Source organism: Somniosus microcephalus, chromosome 9 (genome assembly GCF_052327205.1).
Source record: "Somniosus microcephalus isolate GS21.2 chromosome 9, FLI_Smic_1.0, whole genome shotgun sequence".
Classification (NCBI taxonomy): Eukaryota; Metazoa; Chordata; class Chondrichthyes; order Squaliformes; family Somniosidae; genus Somniosus; species Somniosus microcephalus.
Genome location: NC_140995.1, coordinates 27893085 through 27918164, shown reverse-complemented (window position 1 = coordinate 27918164; position 25080 = coordinate 27893085). Strand labels below are relative to the sequence as shown.

General features: G+C 45.0%; 1 protein-coding gene across 1 annotated transcript in view; it reads right to left on the bottom strand.

The window, feature by feature from the left end:
- The window catches only part of csmd1b (CUB and Sushi multiple domains 1b), a 1295488-nt gene that overhangs the window by 1157265 nt on the left and 113143 nt on the right, over positions 1–25080 (bottom strand). The gene's annotated exons all lie outside the window — the stretch shown is intronic.

Genomic DNA, 25080 nt, shown 5'->3' with positions numbered 1-25080 from the left:
CAGCCATTAATTCTGTGTACAAATAGATAACGAGTGCTGGGAGGGGCTGCGATTGGATCACAGGGAACATCACAGCTGAACCCAAGCCTGTCCTCACCTGACGACCACAGACAAACACTGTCCAGCAAGGGGCCACCAGACAAGCGTGCTAGAAGAGGAACCCTGGCTGATTTTGTCTTCCGAGCTCGGGGTGGGGAGACCGGCTATGGCACCACGGCCCCAGCTGAGATCAGCTCACTCAGCACAGCAGCTGGATTTTGCTGTTCTGCGTGGTTCATTTCCAAACTAGGGAGTGCGCTGAGCCTGAGGAGCTTCAGACATGTTTACAGCCATTGTAACTGAAGCAGGGTGAAACAACATTCAGGAAACTCAACGCACAATTCAATCAGAAGTTCATCCTGTCCTAATAATCTGATCTTATTTGATTGTGATTCATGTCGTAAATACTATGCATTGCATTGGAACTGAACAACCATGTGCCACAGGTGCAGCATTGCTGAGCTCCCTTCATTGGAAATGTTAATGATCCATAACATCTAATGCCATTTTTCTGAATAAAACATTTATGTCATGCTAAACTGCAGTATTTGAAAATGCATATTTTTTGTTATTAAGGCAAAATACAAGCATAGAATAGGAAAACAGAACGCACAGATAGCACCGAAAGACTGCAAGCATTTAACAGGTTACACGAACTAAAAGGATTTGCAGCTCTCACGCTGTAGCTTTCAATGTTGTAAATAAATGCAGTTTAAAATCATATCTGTTTAATTTGTCAATCTTACTACAAACTTTACACTGATGTTTCAGAAAGTGCTGTTTATACTTGTAGGTTACCACTCAGTGACTTTCTGATTTCAGGTGGTGTTGCTGAGGGAGATGTTTCTTCAGCGGGGGGGAATAATGGGAGGACAAGGAAGCCTCATCCACTGCCTTACACTGCCGAGCAGATTGTACAGTGGCACCGATAGAAGCCTGAGACAGTAGCACTCCAATGTAATGGCGAGGTAGATTTGACTTTATTATGCAGTACAGGTGATTCCATGGTGTATGGCGGTAGATGAGACGCCTTCATCCCCTGATCCTTCATTCCTGCGGAGAAACATCTCTCCCAATGGAATCAGCTGAGATTAGAAAGTCACCAAGGGGGGACTTCCGAGTGTGAACTGCACTTTTAGAAATGCCAATGCACAATTTTTTTAAACAATATTGTCAAATCAGAATTATGATTTTTAAATTGTTTTCACTTAAATACCAATTTATTCATTGAATTTTTGTACTCATCAAAGCAAGTTAGTGTCAGTCACCCTGGCCTAGAAATTGGTTATGGCTTGTTTTCAGTGCATAACCAGTGGCGAGCAGGCAGCAGCACGCACCCCAACCAGAAGGCCCAAGCACAGCCCAAATTTGCGTCTCATTTTCATTATTTGTGCACCTGTTGTGCTTCCACAAGCAGCTCGTCCATTTTACATTGGTGAATATGGGGCCTCTTTCCTCACCAGCAGCGGCCCTAAAATAAGTCCTGGATCGGTGGGGGGGAGTGGGGGGCGCGGAGAAGGGTGAGTCGCAATGGAGGAGGGGTGCGATTGCGGGAACAGTGGAATCAGGAGCAGCACTCCTCTTTCTGGCTTCAAAGCCAAGTTTTTTCTTGTTAAAAACATACCTTTTGGTGGCGGTCGCTGCTCAGGCTGCAGTGAATGTGTAAAGAATCCCAAGCGGAGCAGGTCTGGCTCCTGCCCCGCTCTGCGATATTCAGTTAAGCAGAGGGGGCCCAAAACAGGCATTCGGCCCCTCATTTCTGTATGTAAAGAACCTAATGCCTGATGCATGGGGAACGCCTGATAAATGGCTCGACCCAATATTGGATTGGACGTCTTTCAGACACCCCTGGGGTGCAGGATATTGGTTTCTGAAATTGGCCTTCATGACAGCATTTTAATGCCTGCAAAACAGGCGCAACAAGATCCAATTTCTACCCCCCCCCTCCGAGTCTGCATCACAGTCCCAAGTCAAATGGCTATATGTAACGTAAAAGCTGCTTTCCTCTCCCCCCACAATGTAACTAAGCATTTCGCATACTAGCTATCCAAGAAGCCCCTCTGAGTCCGATTGCCAATATAACAGCAATTAAAGGCAATGATGGGGAGATTTTGTTCGTACTCACAGGGTTTTTAAGAATTTGCTACAAACTTAAGGCTATTTATCACAACAGAAGTTGCACAGAACTGATTTTGATGATTCAAAGTAGACCTTATAAAGAAAATAATCGCACACAGCAGTATTATATAATATGATCCACTGAAGGAAGAAGACTTTATTTTATTGAGCATTAACAGTCCAGAATGAATTAGAAAGGGTTCAGGGATTACACAGAATAAAAGATAATACACTACAATGGTTTAAGATGAGAGGAGATATAAAGAAAAGTATGATTCTGTAAAGAAGTGATCGGCAATGAAACAGGATAAAGTGCTGAATGGGAAGTCGGGTAACAAATAAGCTATGTTCTTGCAGGAGATAAGCTCTATAAATCCAAGCCGCATGTTAAAACAAATCTGAGGTCAGTAAATTCCTTCAATAGCTAAACCTTAAGGGGGAAACAAGCAAATGGTATGGAGAGCTGAGTTCATATTGAAGCTCTACCAAGTTGTTCTATATTGGTTCAACCTTTGAACTGATATATAAGAGAGTACAGGTGCCTACGTACACAGTGCAAAAATCATTAACCATTTTTAACAGTATGAAATGCAGTTTTAGCAAAATGAAATTAACTCATTTGAACTTTGGCATTTGCTCCAAGATGCAATGCTATGCTTATTTGAGGTGACTATAATCAAAGAAAGCAACCAGTATAAAATTGTCTTAATTGGATGAGGCGAAACAAATCTCTAGACTCTGTCGGAAAGCATCTGTACATGTCAAAATGTTTCTCGAAACTCTTATTTCATATACACATTGTATTGATAGATTACATGATTTACATCCAAAATACTGCATTTCTTCAGACTCCACTGAAGCAGGTCTAAGTGAAACAGCGATATTTATTGTATTGAATCTCACAAAGGCAAATAAAATAGAGGAAGAAAAAAGTCAATACGCTCTGTAATGCCACAGCACATCAGTGCGGGGGGGGGGTTTCTAGTACTCCTCAGGTCACTTGCAATTGACTGCCAACAATGTGGGTGCTAAGCATTTGTTTGTCGACCATTTCTGGAAACAATCAATTGCAGGTCAGATTTAAGTTGCCAGTGCACTAATTATTCCCATATTTGATAAAATGTTGTTAACAGCTTGCCAGAAAGCAACGGTTACATCAGAGGAGGAATAAGTTTAATGGAGCATTACACTGTGAAGATTTCTAAAGAGTAATTCTGATTGACTATGAACTGTGTTAACTCACCCATAGCTTTACTGCTGCAACTTTATGAATATTCTTCACAAATCTAAATCTGAAAAATGTGGGTTCAAGCCTCATTCTAGGGCTTCAACACACAATTTAGACTGGCACACAAATACATTACTGAAGGGGTGCTTCACTGTTGGAATTATCATCGGTTTGATGAGACATTAAACCAGTTGTTACAGTTGTTCAGTTGCATATTTAAGATTCTATGGCACTATTTGAAGAGGAACAGGGAGTTGCCCTAGCTCGCATTCCTCCTTCAACCTACACCATTAAAAACAGACTAATTGCTCTTTTACCTCATTGCTGTTGGTGGGAGCTTGCTGTGTTTAAACTGGCTGCTGTGTTTGCCTACATATTAACAGTCACTACACATCAAAGTAATTCCTTGTGCGTGAATTACTTTGAGGCACTTTTTAGAGGTGTGATAAGGCAATATATATATTTATTTCATTTTCTTCAGCTGCTGAATTAGGATCTTAACAATCTCTACTTGGTTTATACCATTTTTACTTAATAGGCTAATAAAATAAATGTTCATTTACAAATAAACACAGTGGCATTGGTCATCAACCTATTTGATCTGGGTTTCATGTGACATCAGCACATTTTTTTTCTGTGTAACAAAATAGTTACTTGTTGAAGTATTCACTAATTCCTGATGTCAACTCAACCCATTCATATTTGGGCTTCTTTCAGCAATACAAAGGAGGGAATCATGGCTGCCCAACAGCCTGCCTACCTCCTGCCCTTTACACTTCTGTTCTAACTACAGGTAGACTATCCTTTATCCGAAAACCTTGGGACCAGCTGTGTTTCGGTTTTCGGAATTTTTCGGATTTCAGAAGGTTTTCACCTCCGTATCTGACAACAAACACTGTTGCTTAGCAACAGCTTGTAAACACTCGGGCCCTGCCTTGGAAGCGTCTCTGAAGTTGTTGCTAAGCTACAGAGACTCTTTCCACAGCCTGACTGTTTAAAAAAATGCTAGGGGAAGAAAAAAAATGCTAGGGGAAGAAAAAAAACCTAACAAAACGGCTGCCGATTTCTGCCGTTAGATCGAGGTTTCAGGTTCCCCCTGCTCCGTATCTGAATTCCTTGACTTAGCGGGGGTCTGGGGCTCGACTGCCGCCGCCAGTTGTGGGAAAGCCGGAAATCGGCTGACTCCTACACTAAGCTGGCCCGCAAATCAGGTCCGGGGGGGGCGGGGGAAGAAAAGACTATCGGACGGGCCGCTGCAGCTATCGGACGGGCCGCTGTATTGTTGGGTTCACTCTCCCGGTACCTCCTTCACACTGCCCGGCTCGGCCTGCAATCTCCTACCCAGGAGGGAACTCTGTGACCCTCTGCCCTGCTCACAGGAAAAGGCAGAGCTCCCGGACCACTCCTGTCATGTTTGGCGCCACTCGGGTCATGTCGTGCGCACGACTTACGCTCCACGAAAAAACTTTCGGTTTTTAGAGGTTTCCGGTTTTCGGAAGTGCGGATAAAGGATAGTCTACCTGTACTCTGAAAATGCTTCAAAAAGACTTACATCTTAGGTGGTTTTCACTAACATGTCTAAAAACAGAACTTAAGAAAAATGTTGCAGCATAATGTTGCACATGCATGCTACCTCAAACAACAAAAGACTTTTCTTCATGATTTAATTCCCATTTGCTATAATAACTGATGTTTCAGCTTACTTGAAATAAACCATGGATTATCAGTCAGTTTATCCCCCTTAATTTTCCCAATTCACAATTATATGAACGTTGATATGAACAATGATTTTGAGTGATGGCTCAGTTGGAAATTACACTATCTATTGTGAAGCTCAAACGTATAGACCAGAAAAATCTCAGGCTCAATTTCCTGTCTTGCCGAGCTAGCTCGCATCAGGTGTAACAAAGGCAAGGGTGTACAATAGGGGTTAGTATCACTGGGGTAGGTAAGTGCTAAAGGTCAGCCGTATATCTGATCCTCATTGCTATAAAGTGACCTTTTGTTCAAAAGTTCCAGTATTTTGGTGTCACGTGAGGATACGATGAGCTTGGTTGATAAAGTATCCCATTGACAGTGCAGGGAACTCTTTTTTATCCGGCACCGACGGGGCCGGCGTGGTGCTGGTTGATCAAAAAGTCCGGATTACAGAGAGGTATACTTACTAAGGTACGAGAGCCCCGTACACGGCCACAAATCCAAGCATCCCTGTTGCATGGCAACAGGTGCAGGAACCCCGGTTACATGGCCACAGATCCAGGCGTCCCTGTTGCATGGCAACAGGTGCAGGAACCCCGGTTACACGGCCACAGATCCAGGAACCCCGGTTACATGGCCACTAATATGAAATAAAACTTACCTGAACCTACTCCTGAATTTTGCCGGTTAAGAGAGATTTCCGGTTATTTAGGTGCCGGTAAAAAGAGAGTTTCCTGTATTTAGTAATATTTTGTGTGGACACTAGAATGAGGTACTAAAGAGTGCTTAGTACTCAGGACACCATGGGGTCAATGTTCTGGCCGCCGTCGGGCGGCTTTTCATGCGGCCAGGGGCCGAAAATCGTCGAAAAAGCGAGTCGGGACCCCCACGCCTGATTCCCTGCCCCGTCCGACCTTCGGACCGCCGTTTCCCCGCGCCCCGCTTCAGTCCCGGCCGCCGCTGGCGGGACTGGTCGTCGGCACACTAATTATCAATAATTACCTCGTTGAAGTCGATTTTCCAGGGCCGTTGCGACTTTGGGGCTTTCCCGACATCAAAGACGCCTGCGGGGAACCCCGCTGCTGAGACCTGGCGTGAAGCTTGCCAGCTTGCTTGCTGTCAGCTGCAGGTCAGGAGAAGCTGCGATTTAAAGGGCCAGCACTTGTATGTTGAAGGACCTTGTTGTTGCAGGTTTGGGGCTACTTCTTCAAGGCTTAGGCACAGCTGTGGAAGGTTGGAGCCTCACACACTTCTCCAATGCAATCTCCTGGGAAGCCCCTCTCGCCACCCTCACTCAGCGCTTCCTCAGCGGAGGCATCTACCAGAAGCATGGGATGCCTTTTTTTCCTTCCCTTCTTGCCATTAGAGGATCTCCAGCAGCAGAGGCGGCAGCAGCAGAACCAGGAACAGCAGGATGAGCACCAGGAGTACCAGGCTGCTGCTCACTCACCTGAAGCTGCACAGGCCAGAAGGGGCCAGCGCTTGGAAGTGGCTTGAGAGCACCTTGCTGCGCTTTAGGGGGCCATGGGGACCCATTTCTGCACTGGCAGTCCTACTCAGAAGGACTTCCACAAAGATCTGGTTTCTCTTTTCAACAGATGGCCAACGCTCCTCAAGAGATGTCATTCTCTTATGAGCACTCACCATGTTTTCCGTACCCTGGCAAGTTATCTCCTCCATGGAGGTTGCCAACCTTTCCATGGTGATGCGTTCATGCGCCAATGACTCCACAAAGACTCTGCTCATGGTCGCTATGGACTCCTCCATTCGCTCCACACTCGCAGCGACCCTGGAGACAAAACCTGCCAGAGACTCCTGCATCTGTGCATGGAGATCCATCACCTCTTCTCTTGCGGATGGACCCAGAGGCAGAGGGTCAACATGCAGCGCAGCTGAGCTGAGCTGGCAGAGTCCTGCGCCCTCCGACAAGGACTCTCCACTGCTGTCCCTGTCCCCACTGAGGCTCACTTGTGAGCTGTGAAACACCAGGTGGTGACAACACTATGTCCCGAAGGTCCCCCCGAGGTGTGAGTGTCTGCGCTGGTGCTGGGTGCGCTTACTTCTGCTGACGCTGTGCCCTCAGAGGTTGGAGCTTCCTCTGAGGAGTCTGGCTGTACAGCCTCTTCCTCCTCCACAGTGAGGACGGGGGCTCTGGATGGTACTGTGGGGGAGTAAAGGAAGGAGTTAGAGATGTAATGCCAAGGTTCTTCTGGTGACTCCCAGCGAGTTGGCATCTGCTGACACCTGCATCCATGCAGCATTGGTCTCAGTGGGAGGCCTCTTCCTCCCTGACCTAGGGAAGAGGACCTCCCTGTGGGCCCTAACCCCATCCAATAATGCCTGCAGTGAAGCCTCGTCGAATTTGAAGGCAGCTCGGGGTCTGGCACTGGCCACAGCTGCTGCAGGCTCCTCTGCCATCCTGCATGGTTCGTTTGGAAGCCTTCAGAGGATGCAGTGCTTGCTATGGACCTTGAAAGCACCACGAATGATGGCATCATACTGTGGGGATTTCTGACTCGAATTGGACAATTAGCAAGGCTTCCCACATGTTGGGAATTAATTGGCCAATTGAGGGAAAATTGCATGGAGCTGGCTGACACTTTTTTATGTGTGTCAGAAACCCCACATTCGGGGAAACCCGACCATTTCCCACACAAGCCGAAAATCGGGGCCCATGTCCTTGCAACAGTCAGTGCCTTCAGCAAAGGAGAGAAGAAAAATGAGGTAGGGAGAAATATTACAAAGTATTTTTGGCAACCATGGCCCAATGACGTTTTCTTAGTGCTTGTTTGAATCAGACAACAGATGAAGCTCTGGTAACTGTTATTGCCCACTTAAGCCTTGAGTGAGTAAAAGGAAAATCCTAGGAGTTTATTCCGTGTCAAAATGTCATTTGGAGCAGCAGATCTTTACATTTAAATCAGATTGATGAATATGCAAACTAAAAAAGACTTTGCAATGAATGCATGCCATGGCTATCCACTGTGATGAAAATCAATTGTGACATATGCAAATGTCAGCTTCTCTCAAACTCAGAAATCATACAGATTTTGTGTTAATGATGAATGCAGTTGTAAATGTAAAAGATAATATATTTCCCCAAAGGATTATGTGTCATTCCCCGCAAACGAAAATTAATCCTGTTTAATTTTCCATCAAGACCTGAGAAAACTGGAATATAAATTTTGATACTTAGGCCTAGAAATTCGGGGACTTACCGCTCTCCGTTAAGGCCCGTTTCTTGAAAAGAAATGGTGGCTGCCTCACTTCCGCCCACCTCTGGCGCGGGACTCGGCGACCACCATTTTAGTGAGGGCCATACAGCGCTGGACCTAGTAATGCAAATAAGCAGAGTGTGACGTCAGTCGGCATCAGATGTCACAGATGTCACACACATCTTTCTGGTAAGTTTGGATTTGAACTTTCGGACTGGATGTTTGGGGGGGAAAATTCGGTATCGCCCCATTTGGGGCGCCATTATTGGCGGTGCGCAAAGTTTAGCGCCTGGCGCTAATTATCGCCTCTGACAGCAATCTTGTTTTTTATCGCCCCTGGAGGTGATTGGAGCGTTAAATCAGGCGCTTCATACCTGCCTTAAGGCGCAAAGGCCGAGGAGCGAGGCGCTACCTCAGAGTGCTGGCGAAGCAAGGAAGGGCAAATCCAAATAAACCTGCAAAGTGCTGCTCAGTACTCAAAACTCCTTCACACAGCGTTGAATCTCTCCAGAAGTCTCTCTCTCTCTCTCAGAATGCGCGGTGCAAAAATGTCACCGACAAAAAAAGGCAGGAAGCGGTCGCCTTTAACTAGCGCTCCCCTAGTCCCTTTCTGACAGCATAACGCTCCCCTCAACCTGTCGTTGCTAGCGGCAGGCGGTAAGGCAGGGGGCGCCACTCAATATCCGGTCCGGGGTGCTAACGGGGCGTTGCGCACTCGACTGACGTCACACTCTGCCGGCGCAGGAGATCGTGGCGGTAGTGTTTAGCGCCGCCACAAAATGTCTAGTTAATTTCGCGAGCGGCACAAACATTGCCGCGCCCGGGCGCTAGTTGCTCTGCGCCCCACTTGGCGCCCTCTTAAGGCGCTAACGGGAGGAGCAACCAACTGAATTTTTCCCCCTTTATATTTTGTTTAGCTAGTGGCTTGGGGCAGTAGATGGTAAACGTTTTTAAAGTGTGCAGGGAGTGCTGCTGAATGCGCAGAAGAGGAAGAAGCAGAAGAGGAAGATGCAGAAGAAGGTGAGGGGAGGGCGGGAAGGCAAGAGTTGCAAGCGAGAAGAAGGATAACGTATGAGGATACCGGCATCTTGTATCCTTTCAGTCCCGCTACTGGCCAAGGGCTCAGCCATGCCCCTGCCAATAATGGCCAGCACCGTCTCCTCCAAGGGGGTGAGGTGAAGCTAGGAATCGGAGGTGTGCCTCATGTTTTGTAGGGATTGTTGGTAGGTAAATGATGGGGGGGCAGGTGGGGGTCATGCAATGGGCAGTATGTGACACTAGTAGTGCAGTTGGTAGGAGACGACTTTTGAAGAATCATTCACTGACCTTGACCACTGGTCTGAGCTCATGAAGCTTTTTTGGGCACTGGAGCCAGGTGGTGGGGGAGACACTGCTGGCAGTGACAGCCTCGGTGATCTGGTCCCACATCCTTCTTTCTGGAGTGTCTCCTGGCCCCTGTGGGTAGAGGACCTCTCTTGAAGTGTTGAGCCCCTGCACAAAGCTGGAGTGCTGCGTGCAAGACACTGGGTGCCCTTTAACTGGCTTGCTGAGCCATTTGTGTTATTGCTGAAGCACTTTTCCCATTTTTTTTTAGGTGCGGAATTCAATTCAGCTTTAAGAGCTTAAGACTGCCATTTGGGAATTAATTTTAATGTTACTTTTCAGAAGGCAGTTGAGCTCTAAGGGCTAAAAGCTACCTATTTTTAAATGATTTTTATTATTTTCATTTTAGAAGGCAGTCCTCTGAGAAGACACTGCTTTCTAAAATGACAGCCTTGCTTTAAGACAATGCTGTTCTTACTCCAGGGATGCTATGGCCATGCTGCACTGGGCCTCCTGCTGCGAGTAGCGCTGGAAAACCAGTCTTGCGCGGTAGGTTTAGCGTTGCGCTAATTTAAATTAGCAGGCAGCACCAAAATGCCAGTGCTGCCTGCGCTATTAATTCGGGCGGCCGTTAACTGTGGCCCACAGTGGCACTGGCAGGTTTTCAGCGCATTGGAATTTCTAGGCCTTAATCTTTAAACAAGCTGGTGACTAGATATGTTTAAACTCTAACCACTTTGTGTTTTATTGAAATTTAACTGTTGGACAAAATGTCTACTGCTTCACCTGATTTACCTCACCCGCGCCCCCCTCCCCCCCAAAAAAATCCACTATTATAACTGCAAACCTAATCTAGCTAATGAAGTTATGACGAGTATTGACAATGTCTCAGAAATTAAGCATACGTCATGGAACTTGCAGCAAAAGGTCTGTATTCTTGGGCAACTGGGTTATGTTTGGGTTCTGAGGCTGGGTGCAAATCTACCCCAGAATGGTGGGATGAAAGTCTCTCCTGTCTGATGGATAGCCCAAAACTGGCACTAATATGCTGCCACTCTTTTACTGATGGACCCGACGATGGCTAGTGTGAGAAATGGAAAAGTGCCAGTCCGCAACTGGGCAGATGCTTCTCTGTGGTAAGGGCATATTTGTGTTGCAGAGTACAGGAAACTTTAATATACCTGACCTGGGAATTCTTAATGCTGACACTGGGTCTAGAGTGAGAAAGCAACACCCTTCACCGTGATGAGCCCAAAACTTACAAAGCAATCCAATTCAGTATCATCCATTTTGCTGAGTTGCTGGCTGTTGTGTTGAATATATTAATCTTTGCAGTTGAGCGATCTGCCTGTCGCACACGTGGACAGAGTACTTGGAGAGCTGCTCGCGTCCTTGGAACCATACCATGAACCACCATCTCTCAGAAATCGGACAGGGACAGCCCTGCTAGCTGTTACCTTGCCCATAGTGAGTTAGAACAATTTAACGTAAACAATAGTGATGGTAAGATAGAGACAGAAATGTAGAATATTTGCATGTAAGCTGGCATCGATAATGTTTCAGAATGACAAGCACTGAAAAGCATAATTCATGATAACAAAATAAATAAATCTATTTATTTCTGGAAAATCCTTGCATTTTCCCAGCTATGCTTCTTCAATCTTTTATTAATTAACTCAATATACAACATATTTTCAATCAACCCAAAATGTAAATTATTTTAATAATCACATCAATTGGAAAATATATTTGAACTATAACTTTACTTGAAACTGCAGAACGTCGTGTTAAGTAAATGACTCCAGCACTCAAGACGAGAATGCAAACTAACTACATTCTTAAATTTATGATCAGCAGATGGATCAACCATCACAATGGTGTTATCCAGCTGCCTTTACCTTATGCTACGCCATTGTGTTCATTGGAAAGTTGTTATTATGGCATTTTGTTTTTTCCTAACTGCAGGTTTATGCTAAGTGAAAGGTTAATCCTGCTGTCAAAGTGACTCTTAACTGAACAGATGGCAAGTAATGTCACTTGCACACATAACGATGCAAGTGCCACTCTGCCTGTTATGTGGAGAAATGTGTATTTTGTTGGAATCTTTTGTTACTGCAAAGAGAGAACGAGAGAAAAAGAAAAAAGAGAAAAAGAAAGAAAGAACGGAAGAAGGGAAGAAAGAAAGACTTGCATTTATACGGCGCCTTTCATGACCTCCAGACACCCCAAAGTGTTTTATAGCCATAAAGACACGATGCTACTTGTTTGCCTGTTTTCACATGTACTATTGCAATTCTTGTCTTCATTACTGTGACATGCTATTGCATCTTCTCACCAATGATATTGCCCATTGATATTTTAGTTCTCAGACTTAAAGGGCAACAGTTATTACGCTCTAAACCTTTGTCAGTGATCTGATTGTTTCATGGGAACACTTAACACTAATAATCAGGGTTTGAATGTCTGAAAGTTCTGCAGTTTTTAAGTTCATGGAAGGTCTTTGTGGAAATTAATTATCCTGGAATCATTTTAACTCAGGCCAGATCCGTTCGCAACCCACTGAAATTTGCCTTCCTCCAATTAAGTATTTTTACTCTAGATTACTCCCTGTACTTTTCCATGGCTAATCTAAACCTTATGATACTATGATCACTGTTCCCTAAATGTTGCCCTACTGACACTTGCTCCACTTGACCTACCTCATTCCCCAAAACCACATCCTGCAATGCCTCCTTCCTCGTTGGGCCGGAAACGTACTGATCAAGAAAGTTCTCCTGAACGCACTTCAGAAATTCTTCCCCGTCTCTGCCCTTTACAACTATTACTATCCCAGTCTATATTAGGATAATTGAAGTCCCCCATTATCACTACTCTATAGTTCTTGCACCTCTCTGTAATTTCCCTGCTAATTGGCCTATAGAATACACCTAGTAGTGTCATGGCACCTCTGTTAATTCTTAACTCTAACCAAATAGATTCTGTCCTAGACATCCTCTCTGTCCAGTACTGTAACATTCTCCTTAGCCAGTACTGCCACCCTACCTCCTTTCTTTCCTTCCCTATCTTTCCTGAACATGGAATATTTAAAACCAAATCCTGCCCTTTTTTGAGCCAGTTCTCCATTATCAGCATAACATCATATTCCCATGTGGCTATTTATGCCTGCAACTCACCAACCTTGTTCACCACACTTTGTGCATTTACACACATGCAGTGTAAATCTATCTTAGACCTTGTTGTATTCTCTCTTAGTCTGACCCCACCTAATACCATACTATTTCTTACTCTAGTGCTATCTGTCTCTCCCAATCTTTTGTGTACCTTGTTTCTCCATTCTAATGCTACATCCTGTTGCCTAACTCCCTGCCAAATTAGTTTAAACCCTCCCCAACAGCACTAGCAAACCTTCCCGTGCAGACACTGGTTCCGACTCTGTTGAAGTGCAACCCGTCCGGCCTGTATAGACCCCACCCACCCCAGAACCTGTCCCAATGTCACAGGAATCTTAAGCCCTACCTCCTGCACCATCGCTCCAGCCACGCATTCATCTGCTCTATCCTCTTATTTCTATACTCACTAGCTCGTGGCACCAGGAGTAATCCAGAGATTACTACCTTTGAGGTCCTGTTTTTTAATCTCTTTCCTAGCTTCCTAAAGTCTGCCTGCAGGACCTCATCCCTCTTTCTACCTATGTCGTTGGTATCAATATGAACACGACCTCTGGCTGTTCATCCTCCCCGTTCAGAAGGTTCTGCAGCCGCTCAGGGACATCCTTGACCCTGGCACCAGGGAGGCAACATAACATCCTAGAATCACATCTGCGGCCGCAGAAACGCTTGTCTGTTCCCCTAACTATCGAATGCCCTACCAGTATTGCTTTCCTGATATGCTTCCTCCACCCCATCCCACCCCTCACCCCCATACAGCTAAGCCAGCCATGGTGCCGTGGACTTGGCTCTGGCTGTACTCCCCAGAGGAATCATCGTCCTCACCAGTGAATACCTGTTGGAGAGTGAGATGCACTCAGGGGACTCCTGCAGTACCTGCCTGATCCTCCTTGTCTGTCTGGCGGTTACCCATTTCCTCTCTGCCTGCACACTCATATGCTGCGGGGTGACCACCTCCTGAAACGTGCTATCCACGAAGCTCTCAGCCTCACGGATGTACTGCAGTGACACCAGCTGCTGCTCAAGCTCTGAAACCCGGAGCTTGAGCTCCTCCAGCCGACGACACTTCCTGCACACGTGGGATGTCTGCTTGTGATCACTTGTGACACATTAAGGGCGAAATTGGGTGCCTTTGCTCCTCCCATTAGTGCCCCTGGAGGACGCTAATGGGACGCAAATGGCTATACGACCGGGCGCAGCGCTGACATTGACTCCCGCCATATTCGGCGGGAGTTTTGTGGTGGTGCTACGGCGTTGCGCCCTGATCTCCTTTGCCCGGAGATCGTGACATCATCGCTGTGCGCATCGCCCCAGTAGCACCCCAGACCCAAAACTGATTTCCAACCCCTGCAGCAGCGCCGGTCGAAAACGCCAACAGCTGCAGGAGGCATGCATTGGGCGGCTGGCCGCTTTGGGGGCGATGATTAAAGGTGAGGTGGCCGACGTAAGTAAAAAAAAAACTTACCTTTCTTGTCCCAGTTTTTTTCTCGGGCTCCTGCCCACGATCGATCAGCCCGGCACTCTGCTTGAGTGTCGGGCACTCTGCTTGAGTGTTGGGCTGATCGGGTGGGATCACGGCTGCCTTGGTGGTCCAGGCGGGTACTTTTTATATCACAGAGCCTGCAGTGATGGCCCTTCCCTTTAAGGAAGGGAAGGAGCCTTTGAACGCGGCAGCGCGGCACGGCCCAGTGTACAGCGCTGCTGAAGTCGCCGCCCCGCCTGCTGCCGATTGCGCTCCAAGAAGCAAGTGGAGCTTGATGTAGCGCTCCACTCCCTTCCTGGAGCGCAAACGGCAAATTTTTCAAACGTTTGAAATCGTTAGTGCTTGTCGCTAACTTTTTAAACTTTTAAAAATTAGCGCCCTAAACGGGGGCGATAGTGAATTTCTCCCCCATTATCTTGTCAGTATATACACAAAGGACTGGGCACTGGAGTCGCATTCACCTCAATGTGAAATTTTGATTCAGTCTTTGTATCACAGGAAATTTAGTCTTTGTATTAGACCTTTACACCGTATAACAGAAAACAGAACTGATAAAAATGCAAAGCCTACACTTCACACACAGAGATTAGTTATTAAGGATGAGCAAAATTATCATTTTTAAATCAAAGCTTGTTCTTTATCCCCAAGCAAATCCTATTCCCCACTTCACCTCATGCTGTGGTTTGTTTCCATGGATACCAGTAACCCTTCAATACTTCAGCCAAGCGGCCACACTTCATTATGAACCAAGAAAATGGGGTTCAGAAGGCTAATGGACTTTGGTGAGCCTCACAGTCGATCCTCTTTCTGTTCTTGCCTGAGGTGCATACATGCAGGCTTTCCAGCAGGGTCCGCTGGAGAGTCATCACAAGCAGACATCATGGCTAGTTTTCCGCCCCTGTGCCTCGGGACACTGAGGCTAACATTAGCACCCCAGATGAGATTAGCTAACTACAGGCTAGTGTTTGAATTTGGAACCTCCCTGGCTGTGTACCACACTTGTAATGCATTTACTCACTGAGGTCATTTTCTTCAAAATAAAAGTAATTATTTCTATACGCAAGTCTTGATGAAAGTTGCACAGAATTACCTCTTTTTCTACGTTCAGAGATTATTCAAATTTTATTGAAAACTACAAATGCCAAAAAAAACAGGAGTAAATCATCATTTGGGGAGTCAGGAAAGACATGCCCAACATTTCAAAAATCCCAGCCTGTCAACTTTAATTTAATTTTTTAAGATCAGAGATCAATTTTTTTTTCAGATATTGGATTGGTCGCACATGTCATCTGCTTCTGATAATTGATTGTCAATCAAATGAAGAAAGGAAGCATGAGACACCTCGGGGTAGATTTTCGTCTGTACCTGCTTTTGGACCCAGATACGGTGCTCAGGAGAGGCCCAAGGATCACCAGGAAATGGGCCTCGGGCCTCATTTACAAACTCGGGATGAGCTGCCTCAGACAGCTCGCCCGATGGGAAAAATCAAATCAGGTGCGTCCCGGGAGGGAGGGTGGGGCAAGCTACTGGGAGCGATGGCGGCAACTGTGGTGTTTGAAAGGAATCTACTTTTCATTGGCAGCCACAGGGACCACTGAAGAATTCTGAGTGGAGCAGGCCCGACACCTGATCCACTCATCCTAAACCTCAGCAACACGTCCTTAAACAGGGGTTTGGCCTCTCACTCACATATACAAGGGGCCGGGACCCCTACAAAATGGGCCTAATGGATTTTGCAGTGGGCCAAAAGCCTGCACAGATTGGGTGCACTGCTGATTTGGTATGCTTTGTGTCCGTTTTTAAGGTTCAAAATGGGCAGAACGCATACAAATTTCTACCTTCTTATTGGGCTCTAGTGTGGTTCAGTTCGTAGCACTCTTCAGTTGTAGCTTTGATCCCTATACTACGAGCTGGAACTCATAATCTAATCTATCAATTCAGTGCAGTGCTGCATTGTCAGATGTGCCGTCCTTCACATGAGATGTTAAACCATCTCTCTCTCTCGCTCTCTTTCCTTTGTCCATTGCTTTATTCCACATTATCCTGCTGGCAGACGAAGGAAAGGGTTCAGGTAGATGTTGGATGTCACATGGCACTACTTGAAAAAGAGTTTCCTGGTACCCGGGTCAATATTTCTGCCTAAATAAATACTTCAAAAAGGCAGATTAACTGATCATACATCGCCTTGCTGTTTGTGGGAACCTGCTGCTCATAAAATGGCTGTCATATTTTCCTATAGGACAATATCAAAAAAATTACATTTATATAGCACCTTTAATGTAGTAAAACATCCCAAGGCATTTGGCAGGAACGATTATCAAACAAAATTTGACACCAAGCCACATAAGGAGATATTAGGACAGGTGACCAAACGCTTGGTCAAAAAGATAGGTTTAAGGAGCACCTTAAAGGAAGAGAGAGAGGTAGAGAGGTTTAGGGAGAGAATTCCAGAGCGTAGAGCCTAGACAGGTGAAGGCTTGGCCGCCAATGATGGAACGATTAAAATCGGGGATGCTCAGGAGATCAGAATTGGAGGAGCGCTGAGATCTCGAAGGGTTGTAGGGCTGGAACAGTCACTCCACTTCAAAAGTAATTCATTGCATGTGAAGCGCTTTGAGATGCTTCTCAGCCACATGATCAGGTGCTATCTAAAAGCAATTCTTCCTTTCTTCCAGCAAGAAATGGTGCAAGGTGCTGTATGTATTACAGGTTTTCAACTTAATCATGTGTAAAGATTTTCCATAATGCCTCTAGTTCAAAGTGCCCGAACAACTGACCAACTAAGCCAAGGCAACTAAGTTGTAAGTGCTCTTTTATTTTTTGCATGTTGGTTTGCTCTGTTTGAATTTCATGGGATTTGGGAAGAGCGTTCCTTAGTGTATAAATTTAAAATCAGAGCACCACAATCTGTTTTTATTTGTAACTTGAGATACAGTAAATTCTTGTTTAAACGGCACTTAATCATCCGGAATACTTTAATAACCGGTGATGTAAGAAAACTACTAGGCACTTGGTCTGAGTAGTAAACAAGGCTTCAATCAACTGTTTTTCAACATGGAGATCTAGTTGTGTCCTTCACTAGTTCCTGTTAAAGAATGTCCTGCACAAGCTGGGCCCATGCCCAAGTATTTATACACCAGCAGGCTGCCCAGTATTATTACAGAAGTCATTTTCACATGAATGACAAGATTCATGTCAACCGGCAAAATAGATAACTGGTAATCTTGCCGAATCCATCCAGCACTCGTTTTGCCGAGTCCGAGTCTCTCGCGGTGGCCGAGTTAGTCAGTGGTTTTTATTTTTGTTTGTGTTAAAAATTGCCTACCTCTCTGTTATCCAGAATTTTTCGTCAACCGGCACCATCCTGGTCCCGTAGGTGCCGGATAAGAAAGAGTTTACTGTATATGCAAATCTCTTGTAACATTGAATCATAGAGTCATAATGGCACAGAAGGAGGCCATTCGGCCCATCGAGTCCGTGCTTTACTTGTGGCCATGAACCCCTGTGGCACGCACATAAGCAACGTATGTAAACAAAAAACTTGGAGACTCCTGCTCTAGTTCATTATTGACGAAGTACCAAATAGGACTTTTTTTTCTTTATTTGTTTCTCCTCCATCCTATATTCCTCACAAATTCCTTTCTTGTCACTGGGCACAAGTTTTGAGTGGAAAACCTAAGTCTGATTATCATTGGTTCCACTTGATCGAAGGAAAACCTTCAAACTTCTGATGGTTATAACAATGTAGTGATTGTAGACCTGGACGAGCAATCCAGAGGCTGAGGGTTCTAATCTCATGTAGGCACGTTGTGCAATTGAATTCAATAACTGTGGTCATTTGTCACAGCTAGCAACAGAAAAAATAGCCATAAAATCTGCCGGATTGTTGTACAATCCCAATTGGTTCCCTAATGCCGTTCAGGAAAGGGAACCTGCTACCCCTACCGGGTCTGGTTGGCACATGACTCTCTTCCACACCATTAAATGATTATCTGAAGTGACTGAACATCCTTTTTAGCTGTGCAATTGCTAGCTATCTCAAGAAGAAGGTCTATTGCCAGCATTTCCAGGGAACTAGGGGTAGGCAATAAATACATTCCAAGAAGAAATGAAACAAAATTATTTTGGATTCCTGTTCTGCATCATAAGGAGAAACTGATTGATAACAAAAATGATATTCTCCTAGTGAGTCTGTGTTCATCATACTGAGAGTTATCACTCCTGGAGAACACACCTTTTCTCCACCTTAAGCCAAAAGTCAGTGAGGCTCTTTCTGTTCTCCCAAACAATGTTTTTCTTGCTTGCTATCCTGATGTGATTGCAAAATTGTGTGTATTATGCTACTGTGCTGAGACGGTCCAAATTAACTTTATGTAAAGCCATTGGAGCAGACAGAAAGAGACATTTGCCTTCAATAAATATTGAGTGAATAACCAGAATCCCAGGACTGATCTAGAATTGCAGAATTTATAGCTCGCAGAGCTCATTGTAACTGTGCCGGTGATAGCTGTCTAATCCCATTTAGAATCATAGAATCACACAATGGTTACAGCACAGAAGGAGGCCATTCGGCCTGTTGAGCCTGTGCCGGCTCGCTGCAAGAGCACTTCAGCAAGTCCCACTCCCTCCACTTTCCCTGTATCCTTTTATATTCTCTTTTCCAATACTTATTCAGTTCATTTTTAAATGATGCTATAGTTTCTGTCTCAAGAGCCACTTGTGGTAAAGCAATCCATATTTTAATAACCATCTGAGAGAAAATAATCTTTTAACTTCCCCTTCATTCCTCTAGTTGTTATGCTGAGTCTACGCTCCCTTGTTACTGTCTTGCCAACTAGTAGAAACAAGCTTTCACTACTTATCCTCTCAAAACCTTCATAAGTTTGAAAACATTAATCTTATCTATCCATAATTTTGAACTTTTCAGTTAAAGTGAAAACACTCTAATTTATCAAGCCTTTTTTTTATAACATTGAACTCTCAGTCGACGCATTATTCAAATGAAACTTAACTGAACCCTTTTCCCACAGCTCTAATATCCTTCCTATAATGGGGCTTCCCATAATTACAGACATTTTCCAACTGAATTTAAGTTGTCTTTTTATAGCCTTTGTGATCTTCGCTTCCACCTTTAAAGATCTTTGAGTGCAAAATTCAGTTACCGACCCGACCATTTAGCGCCCGGTACGGAAGTACCGCTAAATTCAGCTTACCACCCCGCACAGGAAATGGTGCGCAATTTCTGGGCGCGATCGGCAGGGCTCCACTCCGCAGAGGCTCCGCGTTTCAATGCCCCTCCCCTTTCACTGAAGGGGAGGGCCGCTGTGTACTCTGCAGGGCCTCTGATGGCCCACACTAGGCCACCAAGGGGGCGTGGTGCCATTGCAGAAGCCCGCCGCCGAGACACGGTGCCGGGCTGCGCGATGGCGGCCAGGACCACACAATTAGCACACTATGGAGGGGCGACCTGGAGGCTGGCCAAAAAAGGAAAATGGCAGTGCGGGGCACGGCCGCACCTCCCCTTTAAATACCGCCCTGCGAGCGGAGGTTGGCCCAGTTCGTGACCTGCGAGGCTGGCGCTGACATCGCCCGCGGCACCTTGCGGGGCGCAGCCGAATTTCTGCCGCGGGGCAGTAAGGGGACGCAGCGGGGCGCTAAGGGGTCGCGGCACACAGCGATGATGTCATTGTCGGCGGCGCAGCAGCAGGCGTAAAGGAGCCTAATTTCTAGCCCTATGTACCTGCACAGCTAGAGCTCTCTGCTCCTCCACTCTGTGATAATCTTACAGTTTTAGGTCCCCTTCCACTCACTGTTCTTTTTCCCAAAATGTATGACTTCACAATTCTGCACTGAATGTGATCTGCCACCAATGTGCCAACTTTATCAACCTGTCTACGTCCTCCAGCAATCTCTTGCATTCTTCCTCACAGCTTGCTATGTCTGCTAACTTGGTGTCATTAGCAAACTTTAATGTCATTCTTTGTGTAAGTCATTTTATATGAATGGAAAGCAAAAGAGGTTGCCGCACAGATCCCCGGGGCACACAACAACACACATCCTATCAATCGCAGTAACAATCATTTGCCTCTACTCTTTGCTTTCTGTCCCTAGGCTATTCCTCTATCTGTGCAGCTCCATTTCCTATAAAGCCATTTGCCTTAATTTTAGCTTCTCATCAAATCATTTCCAAAATAAGATACAAGATTCATCACATATCATTTATACTCTGAGATTTCTTCAAAAAACTCAATCAAATTAGTCAAGCATGACCTGACTTTACAAATCCATGCTGACTGTTCCTGATTAGCCCATGTATTTCTAAGTTTTCACAAATTTCATCCAATATTGTGGACTTGGCAGTTTGCCCACAACCAATGTAAGGCTAATTGGCCTTGAATGCACTGGTTATCCTTTTCCCCTTTCTCAAAAAGGGCGTAACATTTGCCACCATCCAGTCCTTTGGCACAATTCATTTTTCCCAAAGGTACCTCATCTCTATCTTCCCCAACTTCCTTCCGTATTCTGGGATACATATCATCTGGGTTTGTTGAATTTTAGTTCCATTAATTTGTTTTAATTCAACTGCCCTTTTGAATACTTATTTCCAATGATGGATCTTCCATATCACCCTGAGATAGTCCTATAGACCTACTTTAATATTTCTCTCTAAAAACTAATGCAAAACACTATGGGGTAGATTTTCCACTTTGTGCGCAATCGGCGATCCAGGCGCAAACTGTGCCCAAAATTGTGCTCGTTTTTGATAAGTATTTTTTTCCTCAAGTTTCTGCTCAACACATTTGCCTATTGCCGAATGCACAATCTGCCATGAACCAATTCAGTCGGGCAGCATTTTAGAACGTAAGGTTTTCTTTAAAATTTGGCTTTAAAAAATATTCCTGGATATATTTGTAGGTAGGGCCGGCTTTTAGCACGATGTTTTTTAAACTAGCACAAAAGAATGCAGAAACTCGAGTTGCGCTGAACGTAATTGGCACTTAAAATTCCACAATGTTTTGCACTGGTTTGGCTGGTTTTGGGTGAATTGCGCCAAAGAAAGCACAACCTAGTGGAAACTCAAGGCCTTAGTAAGCATCTCTACAATTGCCTCATTCAACTACAGGATAGTCCCCGTCATTGATTATGCTTTTACTTAATTCTTAGATGCTTATAAAAACCTTTACTACTTCCCTTTTTTGTTGACTTATTTTTTTATTTCTCACTCTTCACTTCTGTATTTTCCCCCCTACATTTATCAGATGGCTCTTTTTAAACCTCATTTTTGCTCTAACCTTTTATTTATCAATGCAGACGCTACCTTTGATGTACTTCCTTTGTTCCCAGTCAAAATCTATTTAACCTGTACCTTATTCATATTTAAATATCTCTCACTACTGGCCCATTGTTTGACCTGCCATATTACCAGTCAATTAATCCGGATTGGCCTTCTTTTATACCACTAAAATTAGCTAATTTCTAAACCTACACATTTATCTTGGACTCTTTGTCTACTTTCAAAATGAACATAATAAGGCTCTGGAATAAGGCTGCGGTCTTGGTTTTCCAAGAGTTCTCCTACCTTCAGATCACCTCTCATTCTTCTAAACGCTAGGGAATATAGGCTTAGTCTTTACTTAATACTTGTTAAGAGGCTCTTTTTCCATTTTGCCGCTTCTGCCTCGGGTTCCCCAACATCCAAACACCACGCCAGATAAGTGTGGTGTGTTGTAAGTCTGCTGTAATGTTTCGGCATTGATGACAGCTGCAGAAGTGGTGTGAAGGATCCAATGGTACACTGGTGAGTTTCAGAGATAAGAAAATGTTGGGGAAATAATTTTTAATGCATTTACACTTTTCTGTAGGTTACAAGTTTTGAATTGGTTGTCTAGTCTCACCTCATTGGGAGAACCTCTCTCACCAGTGACAGATCGCTTCTGTAACCTCACGTGCAGCTGCCATCTGTTCTAGCCTAAGGAGGGAGTCACTGGGGAGCCTGGGTGCAAGAGCTCACCTGTGAACAGTCATTGTCAGTGTTTGCAGCACCTCAATGCTGTCAAACACTGAGAAATGAGCTGTCAAAGAAAATTGTGTGTGGTCCCTTTAAGAAAACCGGCAGATGACGCATCATCAAATGACATCATCTGGCCAGCTTTCTCTTAATTGGCCAGCAAGCCCGCAAGGCGGGCTTAACAAGGCCAATCGACGTAAAATCATGTTCGTGGGCCAGATGCAGTTGGGGGCGGGGCTGGAACCTGGAAACCAGCTGACCCGCTCCCAAGCTGCATCCATTTGAAAAATCGCAGCCAAAGTATTTGTTTAATGTCTCTGTCATTTCCTTATTGCCCATTATAATTTCTCCTGTCTCTGCCTCTAATGGGCCCATGTTTACTTTCACTAATCTTTTCCGATTTACATACCTATAGAAATTTTTACAATTGGTTTTTATGTCTCTTGCTAATTTACTCTCATAATGGGCTGTAATTTGCGGCCCCCATAGGTGCATACGAGGTGTGTACGCGCCTGTAAGGGCTGTGCAAGTTCCGGGTTTGGGCATGCGCTAAAACCCGGACCTTGCGATCTGTCAAGAATCTTGACCGATCATCCGCATCCCCGAGAAAAGGGCATTTGCGGGCGGAGAGTTGCACTATTTGCCCAACTTCTGCCCAGCGAATGCCCATGAAATTCTTAGGCCTGGTAAAAAACAGAAAAATAAAATGTTATCAACCTGTGAAATAAGGTAAGTTTATTTTTAGCCCCTTTAAAACATGTACATTTATTTTTCAAAAAATTAATTTTTTGTTTTAAATATTTAATTAAATGCCATTTTAATTAATTTAAAATATGTAATTTTTTTTTATTTAATTGAAGTGTAGATGTATATTGGGGGATATTCCCATTCATGCTTATGGGATTTCCGTACATTCAGAATCCCCATAAGCATGAATAGGGATCCCCTTCTTTCATTTCATCCCTAACAGCCCTTCTCCTTCGCCTGGCACCTTCCCGTGCAAGCACAGGGGATGCAACACATGCCCTTTTACCTCTTCCCTTCCCACTGTCCAGGGCCCCAAACACCCCTTCCAGGTGAAACAGTGATTTACTTGTACTTCTTGCAATTTAATATATTGTATTCGCTGCTCACAATGCGGTCTCCTCTACATTGGGGAGACCAAACGCAGATTGGGCGACTGCTTTACGGAACACCTCCGTTCAGTCCGTAAGGGTGACCCTGAGATTCCGGTCGCCTGTCATTTTAATTCTCCGCTTCACTCCCACTCTAATCTCTCTGTCCTCGGCCTATTACATTGTTCCAATGAAACTCAACGTAAGCTCGAGGAACAGCACCTCATCTTTCGATTGGGTACTTTACAGCCTTCCGGGCTCAACAATTTCAATCAATAACCCCTGCCCCCATTTTTCATGCTGTATTATTTTGTCATTCCCATTTGCAACATTTTATCTTTCCTGCCTCTTACATAAGCATATTATATTCTTTCAATTCCTTCTTCCCCTCCTAAACCCCCACCCCCCCTGTCTCTGCACCTGCTTAATATCTGTTACATCGCCGACTTTTTCCAGTTCTGATGAAGGGTCCCAGACCTGAAACGTTAACTCTCTCTCTCTCCACAGATGCTGCCTGGCCTGCTGAGTATTTCCAGCATTTTCTGTTGCTATTTCCTTTCTTTCATTCGTTGGGCCAGCCCACGTGATCCCAGGGGCGCTCGCGAACCGCCTGCGCCCCCGAGATACGTGGGCCTCTACCCGCGGGTACCCGGGAAGGCCCAGGAGCACGAGTCTCCGGACATCCCGGACCCCCAGGTAGGCACAGATTTTATTTATGGATCAGAGGCATTTCCCTGCGGGAAGCCTCCAACTGCAAATTCAGGGCCATTCTTTTTTCTCTTTCCTTAGCAATTTATTGGGCCTCCTTTGCTGAATTCTAAAATCCTCCCAATCCTCAGGCTTACTATTCTTTTTGGCAACATTATAAGCCTCTTACTTTGATCTAATACTATCTTTAACTTCTCTTGTTAGCTACCATTGGACCACTTTTCCTGTGGGGTTTTTGTGCCTTAAAGGAATGTATATTTGTGGTGAATTATGTATTTATTGTATGGTACTGTATTCTTCCTTGTTGGACACATATCACATTAATTAAGGAAATAGTTCTGAATCTGAGGTGGATTTCATTGATTAAAACTGCCAAGTTCATTAGCATTGGCATTGGTAAATGTCACAATTTCGGGTTTTCTGAACATTTTTCCATAGAAAGGAATTGGAAAAATAGACACTTTTAATGTTAGGCTTTTAAAGCAAAGTGTGTCCACAGTCATACCTAGCACAAAGGAAGATGGTTGTGGTGGTTGGAGGTCAATCATCACAGCCCCAGGACATCACTGCAGGAGTGCCTCAAGGCAGTGTCCTAGGCCCAACTGTCTTCAGCTGCTTCATCAGTGACCTTCCCTCCAACATAAGGTCAGAAATGGGGATGTGCGCTGATGACTGTACAATGTTCAGTGCCATTCACAACTCCTCAGATAATGAAGCAGTCTGTGCCTGTATGCAGCAAAACTTGGACGACATTCAGACTTGGGCTGATAAATGGCAGGTAACATTCATGCCACAGAAGTGCCAGGCAATGACTATCTCCAACAAGCGAGAGTCTAACCACCTCCCCATGATATTTAATGCCAATACCATCACCGAATCCCCCACCATCAACATCCTGGGGGTCACCATTGACCAGAAATTTAACTGGACCAGCCACATAAATACTGTGGCAACAAGAGCAGGTCAGAGGCTGGGTAT